General features: G+C 44.2%; 1 non-coding gene across 1 annotated transcript; it reads left to right on the forward strand.

The window, feature by feature from the left end:
• Window positions 1-3,745: 3,745 nt before the first annotated feature.
• On the forward strand, window positions 3,746-3,834 carry TRNAR-UCU (transfer RNA arginine (anticodon UCU)). Its single transcript is given in 2 exon segments — window positions 3,746-3,782; window positions 3,799-3,834. It is a non-coding gene; the product is annotated as a tRNA-Arg (tRNA).
• The last annotated feature ends 2,166 nt before the right edge of the window (window positions 3,835-6,000 follow it).

Below are 6,000 nucleotides of genomic sequence, written 5' to 3' on the forward strand. Positions count from 1 at the left end.
TACAAAAGAGACGGGGAAGGCAAATGCTATACAGTATATTCTCTGAGAAATAAAATAGCGTTGTTATTGTTTATCTGCTGTGACTTTTATTCAGAATAGATTTCATAGGAAATACTAGGTGTCAAAAACGATAAAAGAAGTGTAAATACATACACACTAAGAAAAAGTACACGTTATGCCTCGGAAAGGAATGTGTGTTCGTGTGTGTGTATGTGTGCGCGTGTGTTTTGTAATTGTGTGTGTTCACATGGGTATACTATATATCTATAATATATTTTATTTATAAATGTAAGTATGACCAATACAATCAAGAGCTCGTTAGCTCAGTCGGTAGAGCGTTGTATATTTCTATTTGCCATTGGCAAATTCAAATTCGCATAGGACACAGGTTCGATTCCTGTACGAGCTAGATTTATTTTCCTTGACATGGCTATTCTGTCTTTTTTTTGTGTGTGTGGAAGTTTGTCTTAACAAGAAGGACCCTGTTGTAAGGACAGGGATTTGATTGGGTATTATTTTCTATTTTTTTAAGGTGTACGAGACTTATAACGTGTAGTAATGAGGAGCTTACATTTAACATTCCACTCCTCCATTACGTCATGAGGTCATGTTCGTATGTATGAACAGATGAGGAACCTTAAATTTAGGTGAAGGAGAAAATCTCTCAAACTCCAGTTCAGGATTCAAGTAGAGGAACATCTTTAGGATTTTAGAACAAATGTATGTTCCACCACAAAACGAGGTAGCGAAACCTTAACTTAAATTTGGAAGTGGTAGGCGGGACCTTCGTCAAGGGATGCTAACACAATCATGGGCACCCGGTGGATTTAACGTGAGGGGTAGTCATTCTAAGGCAGACCCATTTGGCAAGTAGGTATAAGTGTCTTGGCGAAAGAAAGTGTAAATCATGGACATGTTGCATATTGTAGCTTGCCAATTTACGTATAGCGATTCTAAGGCAGACACATTTGGCAGGGACAAAAATGGGATAGGGAATTTCTAACATACATACAATTACAGTATCAACAATATAAAACTGTTTTCCAACGTACGTGCATGTGTACATATATACAATCTCTGATTCGTGGAACACGGAAGAAGAAAATTAAAGTCCAAGAAGAAAAAAGAATGAAGGTTTTAAGTACCGTCGAGGTGCATAGGCCTTGCGGGTAAGGAAGCACAAAGTGCCCTAGGGTCCTCTTTCTCGTGGCTCATGTCCTGGTGCTGACCATCGGTAACTTCCTCCTTGTTCTTGCCAAGGACATGGGGAGAGGACCCTGGGCGTATCGAGTTGACGAAGAGGCCTAGCTTCATAAAGATGGAGTTTGCAGTGTCTGCGAAGTCCCGGCCGAACCCTACAGGACACTGGCACTGTGCCAGGTGCCGCGTCTATGTGTGGCACTTTGACCGCCACTTGTGCGTATTCACTCACATTGTGTGTAGGGGTTACAGCTACTCACACATCGTGTTCGCGTCTCCACGGCCTCACTGTCGGTGTCTCCATCATGCACAAGGCTGTAAGAGTAAGCGTAGCCCTCGGATCAATCATCAGGCGACAAGCGCTCCTCCTTCTCTCCGTCACCCAAGGACTTCTTTTGGTGTTTCCGGCACTCAAACACCTCACCCGCTTGCAAACCAAAGAACCCTGTTACGACCGATAGCGCAGGAAGGTCGTCACTTTTCGGTCCCCCGACCTCTACAATATTCTCCTCCAGAGGGAACTAGAAGACACTGAAGTAGTGCGCCAAGTACAAGAGACTGAACGTTGGAGCTTGAGCACAGAGGAGGAGTTTGAAATTGTATCAGAGGGAAGGCAAGACTGGGGAACCGGCCTCCACCAGTTCAAGAAGGTCCTGTCGCATCACAAAGAGTGCCAAATGAGTCTAAAGAGTGCTATCGAAGAGGAAGTTTGATACCCTAGTGGAAGTTCTGGGTATGGGTGGGGTTATGGAGTATTCGCCTAAAGTGTTAGCCGAATCATCGAGTTTATTAAGTTTGTTCGTTGCCAATTAGCAGCTGTGTTCGGTTTCATTGTTTCAGATCACCCATTCTAGGACAATACTTTTACAAGCATTACCTTTATTGGTATATGTAATCAATCTAATTTGAAAATATAACTTACCCATAGTGTATTTAAGTTTCTCTAATATTGTTTATTTCTCCCCCTTATGTATCAGCTCGCTAGCTCAGTTGGTAGAGCGTTACAATTCACACATGCATCTTTCGTAAAGGTCGCACGTGCGAGCTACAAACTTTTTAATACGAGCTCCACCTCTCCATGTCAGAGTTTTCCTTTTTACGAGTCCCCTCACCTCAGGAGAAGGACAAGAACACAACAGTAACGTCGTTCTTTCCCTCCTATTGATTTCACTTCAAATCATCGATATCGTCTCTCTAGCTACAACCGTCACAAAACAAATATTGATTAAAAGTCTCTGCCTACGGTGCATTCCTAACGCCTGGCTTATCGCTTCATCCCTATAGGAATGTCTGTCACCAGTCATGGCTAAAGATTCACTAAATGAACTGAGGTCATAACCACATATGCGCATATTGATTACTAACAATAGCTTGAGTACTCTAAAGACGCCACAACATTGTTCCCTGGAATCTCAGTATGGCTGAAGATCCGTTGAAACCATGCAGAGCTCTCTTGTCGGTGCAAGAAGTTCAGCAAGTGTTGGACTGGCGTCCTTAAGTAGACGTTATCCGTTGTCTTCCCCGATTGGATAATCTATAACACTCCTTGTGCTTGTGTGAATCATGACTACCCCGTGCCAAGCAGAAAAAGCGTAATATAGGGTCTTGGGTATGGCAACAAGCTTCGCCTGTAGAGTGGAGTTGCCGTCACTCATTTTCCATGGCGCAGTCACCCCATCTCCGATTACAAAAGCCGCGTCACATCTTCGTGTGATGGGGTCCACTGAGCCGTCAGTATAGTACGATAAGCTCGCTATAGGTGGGTGGGGGGTGGTGATGGGCCGTATGACATCAAGGACCATGGGCCACAATAGTGCCACGTCGCAGTGAGCTTTCCTCCTGGTGAGGTGGAAGAGTTGGAAGTTGGGACAGGGAGATTGCCACGGGGGAAGAGGGTATAGTCTGGATGAGGTTTGTCCAGAGGTCGACTACGAACCAGTTTCCAGAGTTCGAAGGCGCTGAACACACTCAAAACATGGGCCTTCCACGAGTGATCAGTGGGGTCGCCCTCGACGTCTAGGGAACTAAGAAGGGAGGCCATGACTTCACTCTCCCTTGGGCCGGTAAGAAATCTCACGAGAAGATACAAGATGGACGGGAGTTATTCCCGACAGATTTCTCCACATGAAAAACGCACATATGAACGCACGCAGTGATTCACTGTTTCGACATGCCAGGCTCACACAGGGTAACATAGATACGGAGGGGCTCGCGGGGTGGTTGAAGTGGTAAAGATTGTACGAAAGAGATGAGGAAGGCAAATGCTATACAGTATATTATCTGAGAAATAAAATAGCATTGTAATTGTTTATCTGCCGTGATTTTTATTCAGAATAAATTTCATAGGAAAGACTAGATGTCGAGAACGATAAAAGAAGTGTAAGTACATACACACTAGGAAAAATTACACGTTATACCTCGCAAATGAAGGTGTGTTCGTGTGTATGTATGCGTGGGCGTGTGTTTTGTATTAGCATGTATTCACATAGGTATACTATACACCCATGTTTAATTCTTAAGTGTAAGTATGACGCTACATCAATATAGCTCGTTAGCTCAGTCGGTAGAGCGTTGTGTCTCTAATTGCCCTTGGCAATTCCGCAAAGGTCGCAGGTTGGAGTCCTGCACGAGCTAATTTTATTTTTCTTGAGATAGCTATCCCGTCTTTCCTTTATTTTTGGAGTGGAATTTCTTCTTAACAAGGAGGACCCTGTTGTAAGGTCAGGGATTTGAATGGGTATTATTTTCCATTTTTTTTAAAGGTGTACGAGACTTATAACGCATAGTAATGATGAGCTTACATCTCACACTCCACTCCTCCTTTACGTCATGAGGTCATGTTCGTATGTATGAACCGATTAGGAACCTTAAATTTAGGTGAAGGAGAAAATTTCCCAAACTCCAGTTCAGGATTCTAGTGAGGAACATCTTTAGGATTTTAGAACAAATGTTTGTTCCAGCACAAAACCACCTTAACTTAAATTTGGAAGTGGTAGGCGGGATCTTCGTCAAGGGATGCAAACACAATCATGGGCACCCGGTGGATTTAACGTGAGGGGTAGTCATTCTAAGGCAGACCCATTTGGCAAGTAGGTATAAGTGTCTTGGCGAAAGAAAGTGTAAATCATGGACATGTTGCATATTGTAGCTTGCCAATTTATGTATAGTGATTCTAAGGCAGACCCATTTGACAGGGACAAAAATAGGACAGGGAATTTCTAACATACATACAATTACACTATCAACAATATAAAGCAGTTTTCCAACGTACGCGTATGTGTACACGTATAAAATCTCTGATTCGTAGAATATGGAAGAAGAAAATTAAAGTCCAAGAAGATAAAAGAATGAAGGTTTTAAGTACCGTTGAGGTGCATAGGCCTCGCGGGTAAGGAAACTCAAAGTGCCCTAGGGTCTTCTTTCTCGTGGCTCATGCCTGGCGCTGACCATCGGTAACTTCCTCCTTGTCCTTGCCAAGGACATGGGGAGAGGACCCTGGAAGTATCGGGTTGACGAAGAGGCCTAGCTTCAGAAAGATGGTGTTTGCAGTGTCTGCGAAGTCCCGGTCGATCCCTACGGGACACCGGCACTGTACTAGGTGCCGCGTCTGTGTGGGGCACTTTGACCGCCACTTGTGCGTATTCACATTGTGTCTAGGGGTTACAGCTACCCACACATTATGGGTATATCCTTTTCAAGGTCGGCTCTCCATGGCCTCACTGTCGGTGTCTCCATCATCCACAAGGCTGTAAGAGTAAGCGTAGCCCTCGGATCAATCATCAGGCGACAAGCGCTCCTCCTTCTCTTCTCCGTCACCCGAGGACTTCTTTTGTTGTTTCCGGCACTCAACCACCTCACCCGCCTGCAAACTAAAGAACCCTGTTACGACCGATAGCGCAGGAATGTCCTCACTTTTCGGTCCCGCGACCTCTACAATATTCTCCTCCAAAGGGAACTAGAAGACATTGAAGTAGCGCGCCAAGCACAAGGGGCTGAACGTTGGGGCTCCAACACGAAGGAGTTTGAAATCGTATCAGAGGGAAGACAAGGTAAGAACCGGCCTCCACCGGTTCAAGCAAGGACCTGTGGCATCCCATAGAGTGCCACGCCAGAGTACCACCGAAGAGGAAGTTTGATAGCCTAGGGGAAGTCCTGGGTGTGGGTGGGGTCATGGGGGATCCCCTAAAGTGTCAGCCTTATCATCGAGTCTATTACATTTGTTCGTTGTCAATAGGCTGCTGTGTTCCGTTTTATTGTTTCAGATCATCATTTCTGGGACGATACTTTTAGTCATTAGATTTTAATTACATCTGTTATCAATCTAATTTAAAAAATATAACTCATCCATAGTGTAGTTAAGTAACACTGAATATAATCAATTTTTCGTTAAAATATATTTGGTCGCTAGCTCAGTCGTAGAGCGTTAGGTATCCCAAAAGCAAGTTTCGTTAAAAGTTGCAGGTTCGAGTCCTGTGTGGGGAAATGTTCCTTTTTTATACAAGTCCCACCTCCCCATGTCAGGTGTCCTCTTTACGAGGCCGCCCTCCTCAGGGGAGGAAAGAGGACGCGACAGCAACGGTCTTCTTTCCCACCATTTACACTTCAAACTATTGACATCGTCTCTTTAACTATAACCGTCACAGAGTAAATAGTATTCAAAAGTCTTTGCCTACATTCCTAACGCCTGATTCATCGCTTCCTCCCTAGGTGTTGCAATATCCGTCACCAATCATCACAAAAGAAAATGGAAAAGAACATTGCTTATGAAAGAAAACGAGGTTGGAAGTGGATGACTATATG

This window comes from Oratosquilla oratoria, chromosome 9 (genome assembly GCF_046742065.1).
Source record: "Oratosquilla oratoria isolate Oo_2021 chromosome 9, ASM4674206v1, whole genome shotgun sequence".
NCBI lineage: Eukaryota > Metazoa > Arthropoda > Malacostraca > Stomatopoda > Squillidae > Oratosquilla > Oratosquilla oratoria.